The sequence below is a fragment of the Entelurus aequoreus genome, linkage group LG12, assembly GCF_033978785.1.
Source record: "Entelurus aequoreus isolate RoL-2023_Sb linkage group LG12, RoL_Eaeq_v1.1, whole genome shotgun sequence".
In the NCBI taxonomy this organism is placed as follows: Eukaryota; Metazoa; Chordata; class Actinopteri; order Syngnathiformes; family Syngnathidae; genus Entelurus; species Entelurus aequoreus.
Genome location: NC_084742.1, coordinates 36,742,073 through 36,758,002, shown reverse-complemented (window position 1 = coordinate 36,758,002; position 15,930 = coordinate 36,742,073). Strand labels below are relative to the sequence as shown.

The 15,930-nt window shown below is 42.3% G+C and overlaps 1 protein-coding gene across 3 annotated transcripts in view; it reads right to left on the bottom strand.

The window, feature by feature from the left end:
• The window catches only part of htr2cl1 (5-hydroxytryptamine (serotonin) receptor 2C, G protein-coupled-like 1), a 218,888-nt gene that overhangs the window by 98,314 nt on the left and 104,644 nt on the right, over positions 1 to 15,930 (bottom strand). For 2 of the 3 annotated variants that reach the window (XM_062065908.1, XM_062065906.1), the window contains one exon: positions 1,186 to 1,265. The gene's annotated coding sequence lies outside the window, so the exon portion shown is untranslated. Of the gene's footprint in view, positions 1 to 1,185; positions 1,266 to 11,420; positions 11,455 to 15,930 lie in introns of those variants that run through there. The other variant, XM_062065907.1, reaches the window with a different exon arrangement.

Sequence of the window (15,930 nt, the reverse complement as noted above, 5' to 3'; positions counted from 1 at the left end):
GATTTCTCCAAATTCTCTGAACCTTTTGATGATATTACGGACCGCAGATGGTCTCCTTGCAATAGCTCGTTGATAAATGTTGTTCTTAAACTGTTGGACATTTTGCTCATGCATTTGTTCACAAAGTGGTGACCCTCGCCCCATCCTTGTTTGTGAATGACTGAGCATTTCATGGAAGCTGCTTTTATACCCAATCATGGCACCCACCTGTTCCCAATTAGCCTGTTCACCTGTGGGGTGTTCCCAATAAGTGTTTGATGAGCATGCCTCAACGTTCTCAGTCTTTTTTGCCACTTGTGTCAACTTTTTGAAACATGTTGCAGGCATCAAATTCCAAATGAGCTAATATTTGCAAAAAATAACAAAGTTTTCCAGTTCGAACGTTAAGTATCTTGTCTTTGCAGTCTATTCAATTGGATATAGGTTGAAAAGGATTTGCAAATCATTGTATTCTGTTTTTATTTAAGTTTTACACAATGTGCCAACTTCACTGTTTTGGGGTTTTGTCGTTAAAGAACCAGTTCTAAACAGGGGGCATCACACATCTCATTTCCAAATTGACTAAATTAGTTTACTCACTAAATGGCTAACTATCAAACCCACAGATATAAAAAAATAAATAAAAAAAATAAAAATAAAAAAAGGTAAAAAATGTATGTACAGTCGTCCCTCGCCTCATTGCGCTTCAAATATTACGGCTTACACCTTGCCAATTTTCCGTATTTGGGGGGGGGGGTAAGCATATTGTGCAGCATTTTTGCCCTAAATTAAGCATTTTCATGCATAAACATTTCTAAATTAACTAAAAAGATCAATACTACTGTAGTATTGGCCACTGGATGACACCAAACCAATCAGAGCACGCTGTTCAGTAAAGTGGCCACTGATAGGCTCAGCCTCAGAGAGCATTACTATACTGGATTAAAGAGTGATAGATAGTGTCAGTTCATGTTTAGAGGGATCTCATAATGTTGGAAAATGTATTTAGAAAGGTTGTGAACAGGTATTTATGTTCTAGCTATGATAATATTCAGTTTATAATTAATGATTCCTGCTTCGCAGAAATTGATTTATGAACCAAATAACAGCGATTACCGAGGGATTACTGTAACAGGTAAACATCAAGGCTAAGAAGACACTACATACACAATAATTGTACTTTTATTTGAGTTTGTATGGACTCACCCTCACCCAGCGCTGTTCGGATCATCGTGTGGAACAAGCCTGCATGCACAAGGTCAGTCTTGAAGATATTCTCACTCGTTCTAGTAAAAAAAAAAAAAAGCACAAGGAGAACGTTTAGTCAGACCTCCTAAGGTGGACCTTGTGAGGTGTTCAATTAAAAATTAAATGCCAATCAATCCCAATTTAGGTGTTCGAGCCATGTTTTGTCTGCAGGGGGAAAACTTCTCATTTAACCTTTTAATAAATCAATTTTATCCTAGAAACAAAAACTTAATTTTTTTTTTCTGTAAGAGAAACATATTTCAGTAATCCTCCACACTGCAAACTTTTAAAAAAAAACCACAGGATTAAAGTATTGATTGTGGCGTCTTTGTAAGGTTTCGGCTTGCAAAACATTGTGCCAGACTCCTGAAGGTTTATCTTTTGTATATTTTTTTTATTTTTAGAAAACAGAGATGTGATTTTGCTGCATCACTGTGACATTTTTTAAGAAGGGAGGGCTCTGTATGACAGGTGCCTTGACGTAACCATTTTCGTGGTTGAAATTAAGCTGTATGGCATTGAATAGGCGCCAACAAGGTCGGCTAAGGCGTTAATTAGCTCCCCGGTTGTCGCAACTGTTCCTCATGGGTGCCTCCCTCCAAACAAGGCATTTCAGACGGAAAGAGCAAAAACAAATCCAACGCATCCATCATTAAGAAAATCCTAATTTGCATTAATTAAGACTTAACAGCGCCGGAGGCTCAAGCATCTCCGTGTGTAAACGATCCTACGACTCCATTTCCTTTTTGTGTTATTTTGAAATTTGTAGGGATGCGCCTGGGTGACAGCGGGAAATATGATGTCGTTTATATAAAGCAGGGGTTCAGCTTGAGGTCACGCTCATAATGCAATATGGATGAAGGTATAAAATAATAAAGACCTGCACGTATTTATATAAATGAACAGCCCCGTCTACATCTCCAAGGATTCAAAACAGGGACCCAAACAAATGGATAACTCTAGCAGATTCTAGCATATTCATGGTTTGGCTTTCCTTTCCCCCGCATATTTGCGTATTTATTTTCTCTGCTTCAACTTGTAAATATTTAGATTTTATTATGGTAAATGAAGATGAAAGTGGTTTGATGACTTATCTGCAGTGCGAAAAGAGTTGGGACAATAAAGCAATTTACTCAACACTTGCTTTGACAAGATGGTTGGTAAGTACAATTCTGTATTCTTATAATTGTTTTTTAATAAGTACGATTTAATTCAAAATGTGTTTAATTGCTGCGAGAGGCATTTATAGAGCTTTGTATAGGCTTCTTCATCATCAGCAATAGCGGGTACCTACTGTACACTCATAAATGCATAACTCTTATCTGTTTAAGAATGTGAAGCATGAACCAACAGATGACATCTGCCAGCCGCTTCAGAGAAAGTTCTCTTCAATTATTCAAAACTTCACATTTCAAGAATTTCACCTGCTCAAATGGCAGCGAAGACATAACTAAGAACATCATCATCCATTTGTCCTGATGGATCACGCTAAATCTGACACACTGACACGATCAATGGGACTCAGAGCGAGCACTGATGGCCCTAATGGAAATGGATGCTGACGTCAAACGCGGAATTAAAGCTCCTGGCGTGCGGCAGCGAGCTAAGATTCACCCTGGAGGCACAGCCAATTCCAAAGTAAAAAGGTAAAGGAGAACGGTTGCCATGGTGGACGTACCTTATATCACCATAGATACATGGCCGCTTCTTTTGCAATCAATCAGAATGAAATAAGGCACAGAGTGTTGATATGGTCTCACTAAAAGTTCCAATTAATTTGTATTTTCCATTATCTGCAGTCTCCTCCAGTAGCCGGGTGTACAAAAACCAAAACCCGCCGGGGTCTGATTTGCACCCAGTTAAAAACCAATGACGTTAACAACTATGGCTTGCAGGCAACTTCATAATGTGGGTTTTAGGGTAACTCCACAAGACGACAGACAGCAGCTTTATTATTGTCCATTCTTAACATGTACAAGACACATAAGAACTGAAATTACATTTTCGGCACAATCCCACTAAGAGCAGACATACGTTACAGGGGGACAAGACGGGACCGCCAACGGAACAGCCACTTACAGCGCTCCTTAAAAAGGTGGGAAAAAGGTGACATTGGGAAAGGAGGAAGAGTAAAAAAAATATCAGTCTAAGGCTGGACCCTCAGGAGGGGTCCAGACTGAGTCCGAGGAAAAAACCTCACATAGCATGGCACACATAAACATGGTACATGTAATCACAACAACTCGCAACAGAGGGGGGGAGGGGGGGAGTTGGGACCCTGGAAGCCGGCTGCCGCTATAAAGCGCTACTCAGCCCCCACAACCCCGGAGGAATTAAGACAGTAGCCGCATCTGAAATACTAAAAGTTGTCCGCGTTTATTTATCTCTGCATGCGCTTTAAAATGTTTTGCTACTCAGCTGTTGATGTGAAAGTCATGTTACAGTTGTTGTACTGCAATGAACTCATAATTGCTATCAATGCTGACTTAGCAGTTTGCTCCTTACCAATATTGTTACAACATTGGGTTTCGTATTAGTATGATTTAAATAGAATAGGATATTTACATGGTCGGGTAGGTTATAAATAGCATGAGTTAATATGAACAGACTATAAATACAATAGAATGAATAGAAACAAGGAATAGATCATGTGATGCTGTAGTGCAAAGAGAATGTAAAAAAACTGACACCAAACCAAATAAAAGCCCAGTTTAGCACGGTTGGGACAAGTCTGCAAATTAAGTGTTGTTCGAGCAGAGATGGGGTGTGGGGTGGTACAGTGCAGACATTCGTGCACTGCGTACTGCGTAGGGACTCGCGTTAATCTAACAACAACAACAGTTGCAGTAGAAGGGATAATAATAATATGAATCAGAATTGATCCCCAAGGAGAAATGTATTTTTGTTACAATAACTGTGTAAATAATAGCCTATGTATGTGTACATACATTAGTTATTGTTTTTATTTTAAATCTTCTCAAAACAGCCTGCTTACACTTTACCCCCCGCCCCTTCTTTCTGTCTCCTCTACTAGTCTACTCTCATTTTGTTTTCATGTGGCTTGTTTTCATGAGATCGGCAGTTCTTTTGACTGTACGGATCACTAGAATCAGTGACTGACAACGCCACACTGTGGCCGCAGTTCAGTACGTGTACCGAATCTCTTCTGCAGTTCTTTTGACAGTACGAATCACTAGAATCAGTGACTGACAACGCCACACTGTGGCCGCAGTTCAGTACGTCTACCGAATCACTTCTGCAGCAGCAGTACAGTTTAATTGCAAATCAGCATTATTATAATGATGATGATAGCTACTAAACAACAACAACAACAACAGTTACAGTAGAATGGCTAATAATAATAATAATAATAATATGAATCAGAATTGATCCCCAAGGAGAAATTTATTTTTGTTACAATAACTGTGTAAATAATAGCCTATGTATGTGTACATACATTAGTTATTATTTTTAATTTAAATCTTCCCAAAACAGCCTGCCCTACACGTTACCCTCCACCCCTCCCCCTCGCGTTGCTGCTGCTCAGCCTGCACGGATTTTCTTTAACTTTATGTGTTGAGATAATGGGGACGTGTGTTTGTTTTCATGTGGCTTGAGTCAACATTAGCCGTTAGCTTGGAGAATGAATGGAGAACGGATGCCAATGGCATGAAACATATCCCCGCGACGTGGGGAGAATCACTCGCGGCATTGGGGCAAGCAGAGCAGAGAGCGAGAGCGTTGACGTTCACTGAGTGATTCATGTCGTTAATCCGCGGTGAACGAATCGTTCGCTCAGTCCCTCCCCCAGCCCTCTCATTGGCTGCGTCGTTCGCCGACGTCGAGGGTTCAGTGAGCCACAGAATGCGCCAGTTCCACTCATACCGGCATGGTCGCGGCGGAGCTCAACTGAACTGAGAAAGGAACGAATCAGTTCATGAAGTGATTCGGTTCAGTACGTTCACTCAAAAGATTCGTTCTTTTGAACGAATCGTTCGTGAACGACACAACACTAACTGGCAAGAGAGTAGATGACAGTGAGGGACACATTTGAGCCAGCATTAAAAAAAAGAATTCCGGGCCTGTCACATGTCTGAGATGGTGGACTGCAATCATGCACGGAGGGACAAAACTGCATCCTGATATGACTTATCATAAAAAATACTTTAATAACATTGTATGCATTACATACTATACATTACCTTTTGCACTATATTAAAATATATTATTATTTTTTTATGTCATTGCCTGAAATAAATAAATAAAAGAAAAAAAGAAAATGAAATTTTGAGTTGCAGTTTTTTAACCCCAAAGAGGCAAGAAATCACCCCAAAATATGCTCAAAAGGTTCCTATTTAATTCCTCGGATTACCAAGAGAATATAGTGTATATGACCAATTAGGGCTGGGCGATATGGACGAAAAAGTACATCTCAATACATTTTTACTTAAACTCGATATTCGATATACATCTCGATATATTTTTCGGTGAAAGTATACATATAAAGATATTCATTTTTGAGCGATATTCAATATATTTTTACTTAAACTCGATATTCGATATATATCTCGAGATATTTTTTGGTGAAAGTATACATATAAAGATATTCATTTTTGAGCGATATTCAGTGAATTTGAAGTGAATGACAACTGTACAGTAAACACTTTTATTAACCAGTTAGTCAAGTTGGGTTATAACAGCACAGAAAAGAAACTGTTTAAATAGTACAGAATTACATAACATAAAAAAAATAGAAAAATATTATTTGTACGTAAAATAAATAATATCTGCAAATATTACAAAATATATCAAACTCAGATATAAAAAAATATATTTGTAGGCAGGCACTTTGTGATTCCCCTTCCTGGTTTGATGACCCGCCCTATCTTGTCTCTGATTGGCCTGTCCCTAACCAATCATGACTCATCCTAGTAAACAACCAACCAATCATGGATGTTCTTATACGTGCAAGCATGTCTTGGAAGGAGGAAGGGGAGGGGTTTAGTAGCCCGTGGAGGGGGAGCGGGGTAGAACAAGGAACACAACAAATAAGCGGCATTTAGAAATTTTAACGTGAAATAAATATCGATATTACGATATTTTCTTAATTCATATCTTGTTTGAAAATATATCGATATATCTTACAAACTCGATGTATCACCCAGCCCTATGATCAATTAACATTACTCTATATTCATTCATCATTCAATTGACCTTTTCATGACAAATGCCAAGCATGTGGCAAACACACACACACACACACACACACACACACACACACACACACACACACACACACACACACACACACACACACACACACACACACACGCACACACACACACACACACACACTTGTATTTGTTACCTTCTTGAGACCTCCGAAAAAAGCCTACCTCTTTAGGACCACCCTTTCTAGATATATAAAGATGTGTATTTACAACATTAATAATATATACATACTATGCAAATATAAAAAACCCTGTTGTGAAAAATTAGTTGGTATTTCACAAGAAAAAGGTCACAATTTCACAAGAAAAACTTTGGCAGTATTATAATAAAATTTTGAATTTTACTCAACGCAAGTCAAAATTTTACAAAAAAAACGGAACATTTGTGCAATATGGTGATAAAAGTTGGAATTGTACTCAATAACAGTCGCAATTTTAGAGGAAAAGCTTAAAATGTTGGCAATTTTATGAAAAGAGTTGTAATTTTACTCGTCAAAAGTCACAACTTTATAAGAAAACTAACATTTTGGCAATATTATAATAGTAATCAGAAATTTACTTGGCAAAATTATGACAAAAGTCCTCTTTTTAAATTATGAATTATGACAAAAGTCATAATTTTACTCCAAAAATTTCAGTTTTACAAGAACAACTGAAAAATTGCCAATACAAGTAATAATTTTACGAAACAGTAAGAATATGAGAAATTGTTCCCAATTATATAAGAAAAAGGTCGACACATTGTGAGAAAAAGACCACTTTTTTTCTTTTGAATTTTTTATTTGCAATTGTTTTTTAATCTTCATTATTAAGTTATTACAGTTTGTCTCTATATACATATTTATTTATTTTTATAAATGTTGGCCAAAGGGGTCGCATTTCAATGTCTTACACACACTTGTTATTTCATATGTTGGCCAGAGGGGGAGCACTTTTAAAACCGTCAATATGAAAAATCCCTCCTTTTTGGGACCACCCTCATTTTGACAGATGTCACCACCAGGGGTGCAAATGAGACATTCTCTATTAGATGCAATGGTTTTCCGTATTGGGACCATGATTTATGGCCTAACTTGTTCACACCTCCTCATATGGAAGCTACTTTTCCTTGTTGATGTCTCAAGAAGGGTAGAAATACAAGAACACACACACACACACACACACACACACACACACACACACACACACACACACACACACACACACACACACACACAGACACATTGAGCATTCCATGTGTGATTATTATTCCTCGCTCTGATGTCCTCACCATTGCTGCATCCATTACACTCCCCCGCCCCAACCCCCCACCGCCGAACCCCCAAACCTCTCTACCCTCGTTGTCTTTATCTCCCGCCGTCTTCCTCCAACTTCATTATTTCTTCATTAAAATTCAGGATGACCCGTGTAATTGCCTCTGACAAAGGTGCTTCTCTGGGAAAAAAAATAATTGAATACATACAGTACATGCATACAAATGCTGCATTAGTGTGTGATTGTGCATGTCAAGCTGTCTGGCCTTGACCACAGACCGTAATATTGTCTGCCACATGTTGCACACCCTCAAATATGTGTGTGTGTGTGTGCACTCATAAACATGTACGACTGTGAGGGTGCTGAATGGGCCAAGCAGAGTGATGATAAAAGCACAAGTGCAGAAAGCATACAAAAACAGCAAACTAGGAAAGCTTCTATGCACTGCTCCAGCATTGAAATAAATGTCTTTACTCTAAACCAATCTTGGCAAAATACAGTCGAAGGGCCATATTTGCCTGGCCAGGTGTTTCTATATAATTTTTTTGTAGCCACCAATGGATTTACAATTTCAGCCTTGAACTATCAAAAGTATTCCAATGGTTTCTGAAGCGAGAAAGCTTGTGCTTTTTGTGACCTTGGGGACCAACTCAAATATTAACACTGAATTAGTAATATCACTCTTGATTTTAATTATATTAACTATTTTTTTACCCAACTTACAGTTTACAAACCTTGTCAAATGATATGTAACGATGTGTTTTTTATTTATTTAACACATAAACGTTAGGCTTAGCGCAGGCTGTTTAGAAAAATAAGCACTAATAACAGACGCAAAATACATTTATAACAATGCACCATATTTTTCGGACTATAGGGCGCACCATTTTAAAAGGTGCACTGCCGATGAGCGGGTCTATTTAGGTATTTTTTCATACAAAAGGCGCACCGGATTATCGGGCGCATTAAAGGAGTCATATTATGATTTTTTTCTACATTTAAAACACTTCCTTGTGGTCTACATAACATGTAGTGGTGGTTCTTTGGTCAAAATATTGCATTGATTATGTTTTACAGATCATCTTCAAGTAATATTCTGAGCGTCTCTTCAAGATGCGCCGTTTTGTGGGCGGTCTTATTTACGTGGCTCACATTTGGCAGCGTCTTCTCCCCGTCATCTTTGTTGTAGCGGTGTAGCGTGCAAGGACGGGAGTGGAAGAAGTGTCAAAAGATAGAGCTAACTGTTTTAATGACATTCAGACTTTACCTAAACCAATAACGGAGCAGCATCTCCTCATCCGTGGCTCACTGGTGCAACATCAACGGAAATGTGTCCCCTGAAAAACCGTCCGGCCGGAACTCTTTAATAACTAAATTTCCTTGGGTGAATAATCTATACTCACTATACCGGTATGTTTTAGCGCTTTCATGGCGAGTTTACTGACTGATATACGGTAAGTAAGAACTTTACGCTACTTTATATTGGAAATGGCAACAGCGGAAGATGAATGTCACATAAGAAGATAGAGAAAAAAATAAGCTTATTGACTATGGTGTCGGCACGGACTACAATTGCGGACGCACGCACATTTTCAGGACTTATGCAGATCCCAAATACAAATCAGCAGGTACCAGAATATAAGAAAAGTTGGTTTTGCATAATATTGCGAAACAAAACGCCAGATAATAGGGGCCATTTTGCGGTCCTTATACACACACCATAATAATACTTGTATACTTAATGCGCCGACAATCCATCAAGCGGTGCAGCTTCAAAGCTTATCGAAGTCGTACTAAAAACATTTTGACAGATTTTTGAGCGCCGTGTGTAATGTTCCATATTTTCAATGGAACATTTAAAGTTTTGGTGTTGTTTACTGCCATCATATTGCAGTCTACATGTATCTCTTATGTTTGACTGCCATCTACTGGTCAGACTTACCATTACAACATGTACCAAATAAAATTGCTTCAAGGTCAGTAAGCACAACCAGAATTATGCCGTACATTAGGCGCACCGGGTTATAGGTCGCACTGTCGATTTTTGAGAAAATGAAATGATTTTTTTAAGTGCGCCTTATAGTACGAAAAATACGGTAGTACTGAAATAAATTAACTCAATTGTTAATGAATATGTTTAACTAAACCGTCAATAAAATTTAAGTGCAAGTGAAAATACACCTTCCCCACTTTAGTCATAATTTTTGCACTTAAGAAACTTCTCTATGTCTTTAGCTCCAGACTTCTTCTGTTTGTTTGATATTGTGGTGTAAACGTATGTTAAAATTGAGTACCGCTGTGGCCCATACGGACCACAGCTGAGAAACAGATATCTTTTGGCAGCCCTCTAGGTTGCGCTCCCGGGACTATGGTTAGGAAACCCATATAGTATATTCTGTAAATACTGTAATTATAATGACTGTCACAGCAGCGCCACAAAGACAAGGTCTGTTTAAAAAACAGACAGCAAGCGCTATTGTATGGGATAGAGGCAAGGGAGCGAGATTTTTACTAAACTTCTGCTGAAAAGTGAAATTATATCAGACATTTTCACCATGTTCCACATGATAGGATGACTTAAAATTTCGTCTTTTGTTTTGGTATTTCCTGTTCCTGCTGGGCTCCGTAGGTGGTGCCTTAAACCACAGTCGCTGCTTGGTGCGCAGCTGGGACTTACTGGCAATTAGGGTTATTTAGTGCAGCGTGGAACCTTAGCTAGTTGCCAGATCATTGTCTCTTTGCTGCAGATGTTGCTGCTCACTTGTTGGTGCTTCTCCTGAAACAATGGGAGTTGTGGATTATTATTTGAACTCTGCTTGCTGGTTTTGCATTTACACTTCAGTCGCTCCATGGGCTTTTGCTGCCAATTCCTACTGTTTTTATTCCAGTGCATTCCAGTGTGTGTTATTTGAGCACATATGTGGTGTTTGCTACTTTGCATTGTTGTGTTCTGTGCTACTACTCCTGAGCACATCCCTTTGTCATTAAAGGCCTACTGAAATGACATTTTCTTATTTAAACGGAGATAGCAGGTCAATTCTATGTGTCATACTTGATAATTTCGCGATATTGCCATATTTTTGCTGAAAGGATTTAGTAGAGAACATCGACGATAAAGTTCGCAACTTTTGGTCGCTGATAAAAAAGCCTTGCCTGTACCGGAAGTAGCGTGACGTCACAGGTTGTGGAGCGCCTCACATCTGCACATTGTTTACAATCATGGCCACCAGCAGCGAGAGCGATTCGGACCGAGAAAGCGACGACTACCCCATTAATTTGAGCGAGGATGAAAGATTTGTGGATGAGGAAAGTGAGAGTGAAGGACTAGAGGGCAGTGGAAGCGATTCAGATAGGGAATATGCTGTGAGAGGCGGGTGGGACCTGATATTCAGCTGGGAATGACTAAAACAGTAAATAAACACAAGACATATATATATACTCTATTAGCCACAACACAACCAGGCTTATATTTAATATGCCACAAATTAATCGCGCATAACAAACACCTCCCCCCTCCCGTCCATATAACCCACCAATACAACTCAAACACCCGCACAACACACTCAATCCCACAGCCCAAAGTACCGTTCACCTCCGTAAAGTTCATACAGCACATATATTTCCCCAAAGTTACGTACATGACATGCACATAGCGGCACGCACGGGCGGGCAAGCGATCAAATGTTTGGAAGCCAAAGCTGTACTCACGATAGCGCGTCTGCTATCCAACTCAAAGTCCTCCTGGTTGTGTTGCTGTAGCCAGCCGCTAAAACACCGATCCAACCTACAGCTTTCTTCTTTGCTGTCTTTATTTTTCCTTAAACAAATTGCAAAAGATTCACCAACACAGATGTCCAGAATACTGTGGAATTTTGCGATGAAAACAGACGACTTAATAGCTGGCCACAATGGTGTCCCAATATGTCCACACAATCCGTGACGTCAAGCGCAAACGTCATCATACCGAGACGTTTTCAGCAGAATATTTTTGCGGGAAATTTAAAATTGCACTTTACTAATCTAACCCGGCCGTATTGGCATGTGTTGCAATGTTAAGATTTCATCATTGATATATAAACTATCAGACTGCGTGGTCGGTAGTAGTGGGTTTCAGTAGGCCTTTAAATACTTTATTCTTAACATCTACAGCTGCGTCATTGTATCCTTGCTGCCACACAACCCACACAAAGAACAAAACATAACAAGTTTGGTGGTTTTTTAACCTTTGCTTTCATGTTGCACTGTTTCTGTCAACATTTTGCTTTGTTTGTGCTAATCTTGTTGAGGTCATCCGTCATGACTGTTTTGGACTTTCGTGTTTTCCTATGTTTGGTATTTTTTCCTCTCCAGTGCCCTTTTTTTTTTATTCACTTCTTGTTCTTGCATGTGTGCTGTAGCGTTACCTCTGCTTCTGAGGGCTGATCTCCCCTGTACTTGGTTTGGATTTGGGGTGGCTGACCTGTTTGCTAATTGCCAATCAGGAGTGTTGTCTTACAGACCAAGCTGGTTCATTATACTGCTATGTTGGTGTAGCCACGCTGGTGCTACTTTATTTTGGTGTGTCAAAATGACCTTCTTGCAAGCACGTCATCTACCTTTTTTCTGCATCTTAGGGTCACACCAACAGCCTCCATGCAACATTGTAACAGAAATACGTTCGAAAACTTTAGTTTATATAGTAAATCCCACATCCTTTATCCATGTACGTTCTGGATGTCTTAATCAGTTAAAAAACTGTAAAATTCAATAGGATTTTAGCATCCCATTCATAATTTCTGTGTGTTTTTGTATTGTGATATGCTTTTTTTTTTTTTTTCAGTTTACGGTACACTTTGGAAATTGCTGAATACATTCCATTCACTAAAGCAATTAAACATGTAAATATTGTAGCGTCCCGGAAGACTTGGTGCCGCAGGGAATTCTGGAAATGTGTTCTGTTGTGTTGCGGTGAAAATATTCTCCTGAAATGTGTTTGTCATTGTTGTTTAATGTGGTTTCACTATATGGCAACGGTTTATGACAGTGTTGGCGTTGTTTGGTGTGACATGTATGGCTGATGAGTAAGTATGCACTTCATTCCCTTGTATGTTGTCATGTCTGTGTTCATGTTTTTGTTTGGCCATGTGCTGTTTTGTTTTTTGGACACTTCCTTAGTTCCTTGTTTCACTTCCTGGTTTTGTTTGTCACCATAGCAACCATTAGTTTCACCTGTTCCACGTTTGGACTCACACACCTGTCTCACGTTTTCACAGTCATGTCATGCACCTGTTCACAGTTAGTCACGCACCTGTTTTCACTTTTCATGTCACTATATAGGCTTTTCTGTTTCTGTTGTTGGTCCTGGCGACATCATCCATTCATGCCATGTTCACAGTTCCTTGTCACGTTAGTTCTTGTTTCATCTCTTGTCACGTAAGTTTTTGTTTGTTTAATGTTCATAGTTCTCCGCCATTGTGCGCGCCTTTTGTTTTCCTAGTCAAGTTTTTTTACCTCCTCTGTGAGCGCCTTTTGTTTGTACCCTTTTGTTTGTACTTTGTAGTTTATAGTTATAATTAAACTATGTCTTTACCTGCACGCCACGTCCGTTCCATTTCTTTTGCACCACGGGAGAGCAAACCACGCCAAAGACCCAGTTTTGACAGTATGTCGCCAGCATAAAAGTTCTCCCGCAAAAAAATGGGACAATTTTGACGAGGTAACGTGGAGGTCTGCGCGCCATGGAAGCCGAGACACTCCGCCATTCCCCCATGGAGCGCAGGGATCTCATGTGGGGTCCGACCGGCAAACTGGTGCCGATCAGCTCCCTTTGTCCGAGGATGGCGCTGCGTCACCGCAGTCCCGGAAGCGCCGCTCCAACGAAGGACGTCAGGGAGGGCTTCCACAAGCATTGGAAAGGACGCATCGGTTCCCGCAAGCTCCTCCCCCTCCGGGCGGAAACGAGCTGCAGCCAGCCCGGCTTCCCAGGACGACGTCACGCCGCTGCCAGTGGGTGACGTCATGGATTTTTTTCCCCTGAACCTCTTTTTCTTGTCAGCCACATCCCAACCAAGACTCTAAATCCATGATTAAATATTACCAAGACATGTTTTTAGAAATCAGATCCTGTCAATCACAGTCACCCAATTTTCATGCCCCGCCCCCCCCAGGACTCATGCCACGCCCAAGTCAGAAATTTTTTTTCACCCACAAAAGCCCAGGTGGGGGGGAACGAAAGACCTTTTGGACAATTTAGAGGGAGGATTCTGCCCTCCTCCTGAACCCCCTCCGCCCACCCAAAAGACGGTTCCAGACCGCGGGGAGCGCGTCTGGGATCCGCTCCTTGAGGGGGGGGCTAGGGCTGGAATAATTGTTCAGGTGGGGTGGGTCAGCATCGTCATGCCAAGCCACAGCCTCCAGCTCGGCCACCACCACCTGTCTTTCGACCTGCCAAGCCACAGCCTCCAGCACGACCCCCACCACCTGTCTTTCGACCTGCCAAGCCACAGCCACCAGCACGACCCCCACCACCAGTCTTTCGTCATGCCAAGCCACAGCCACCAGCACGACCCCCACCACCAGTCTTTCGTCACGCCAAGCCACAGCCTCCAGCACGACCCCCACCACCTGTCTTTCGACCTGCCAAGCCACAGCCACCAGCACGGCCGCCACCACCAGTTTTTCGACCATGCCAAGATCTACCTGCTCCACGCCCAGCTCCACGCCAAGCGCCACCAGTACCTGCTCCACGTCAAGCGCCACCAGTACCTGCTCCACGTCAAGCGCCACCAGTACCTGCTCCACGCCAAGCGCCACCAGTACCTGCTCCACGTCAAGCGCCACCAGTACCTGCTCCACGCCAAGCGCCGCCAGTACCTGCTCGCCGCCAAGTGCCGCCCGTGGCTGCCCCACGCCGCCAAGTGCCGCCCGTGGCTGCCCCACGCCGCCAAGTGCCGCCCGTGGCTGCCCCACGCCGCCAAGTGCCGCCCGTGGCTGCCCCACGCCGCCAAGTGCCGCCCGTGGCTGCCCCACGCCGCCAAGTGCCGCCCGTGGCTGCCCCACGCCGCCAAGTGCCGCCCGTGGCTGCCCCACGCCAAGACCAAAGCCAAGACCAAGACCCGCCAAGTGACCAAGACCAAGACCCGCCAAGTGACCAAGACCAAGAACCGCCAAGTGACCAAGAACCGCCAAGTGACCAAGAACCGCCAAGTGACCAAGACCAAGACCCGCCAAGTGACCAAGACCCGCCAAGTGACCAAGACCAAGACCCGCCAAGTGACCAAGACCAAGACCCGCCAAGTGACCCAAACCAAGACCAAGTCCAAGCACCGCCACGCCAAGTCCAAGACCAAGACCAACCACGCCAAGTCCAAGACCAAGACCAACCATGCCAAGACCAAGACCATGACCCACGCTGCCAAGACCAAGACCGCCAAGACCACCCATGCCAAGACAAAGACCCGCCACGCCAAGCTTCGCCGCCTGACGCGCCACGCCAAGCTTCGCCGCCTGCCACGACAACGCGCCCACCTCCTCGTCGGCCAAGGATGTGGCCATTCCATGGGCGTCCGCCACGCCAGGTGCGCCGACCTCCTCGTCTGCCACGAATGTGGCCATTCCCAGGTCGCCCACCTCGTCAGGTTCAGCGGCGGTCTACCCGCCGTCGCCACCTGACTCTGCCCCGGTGGATTCGGGGACACCTGGTCTGGCGACCCACCGCCATGTCCCCCTCCCCCCCTCCCATGACTCTTGATCCTGTTTTTTGTTTTTGGACATCTGGGATCTGTCCGTAAGGGGGGGGTTCTGTCATGTCTGTGTTCATGTTTTTGTTTGGCCATGTGCTGTTTTGTTTTTTGGACACTTCCTTAGTTCCTTGTTTCACTTCCTGGTTTTGTTTGTCACCATAGCAACCATTAGTTTCACCTGTTCCACGTTTGGACTCACACACCTGTCTCACGTTTTCACAGTCATGTCATGCACCTGTTCACAGTTAGTCACGCACCTGTTTTCACTTTTCATGTCACTATATAGGCTTTTCTGTTTCTGTTGTTGGTCCTGGCGACATCATCCATTCATGCCATGTCCACAGTTCCTTGTCACGTTAGTTCTTGTTTCATCTCTTGTCACGTAAGTTTTTGTTTGTTTAATGTTCATAGTTCTCCGCCATTGTGCGCGCCTTTTGTTTTCCTAGTCAAGTTTTTTTACCTCCTCTGTGAGCGCCTTTTGTTTGTACCCTTTTGTT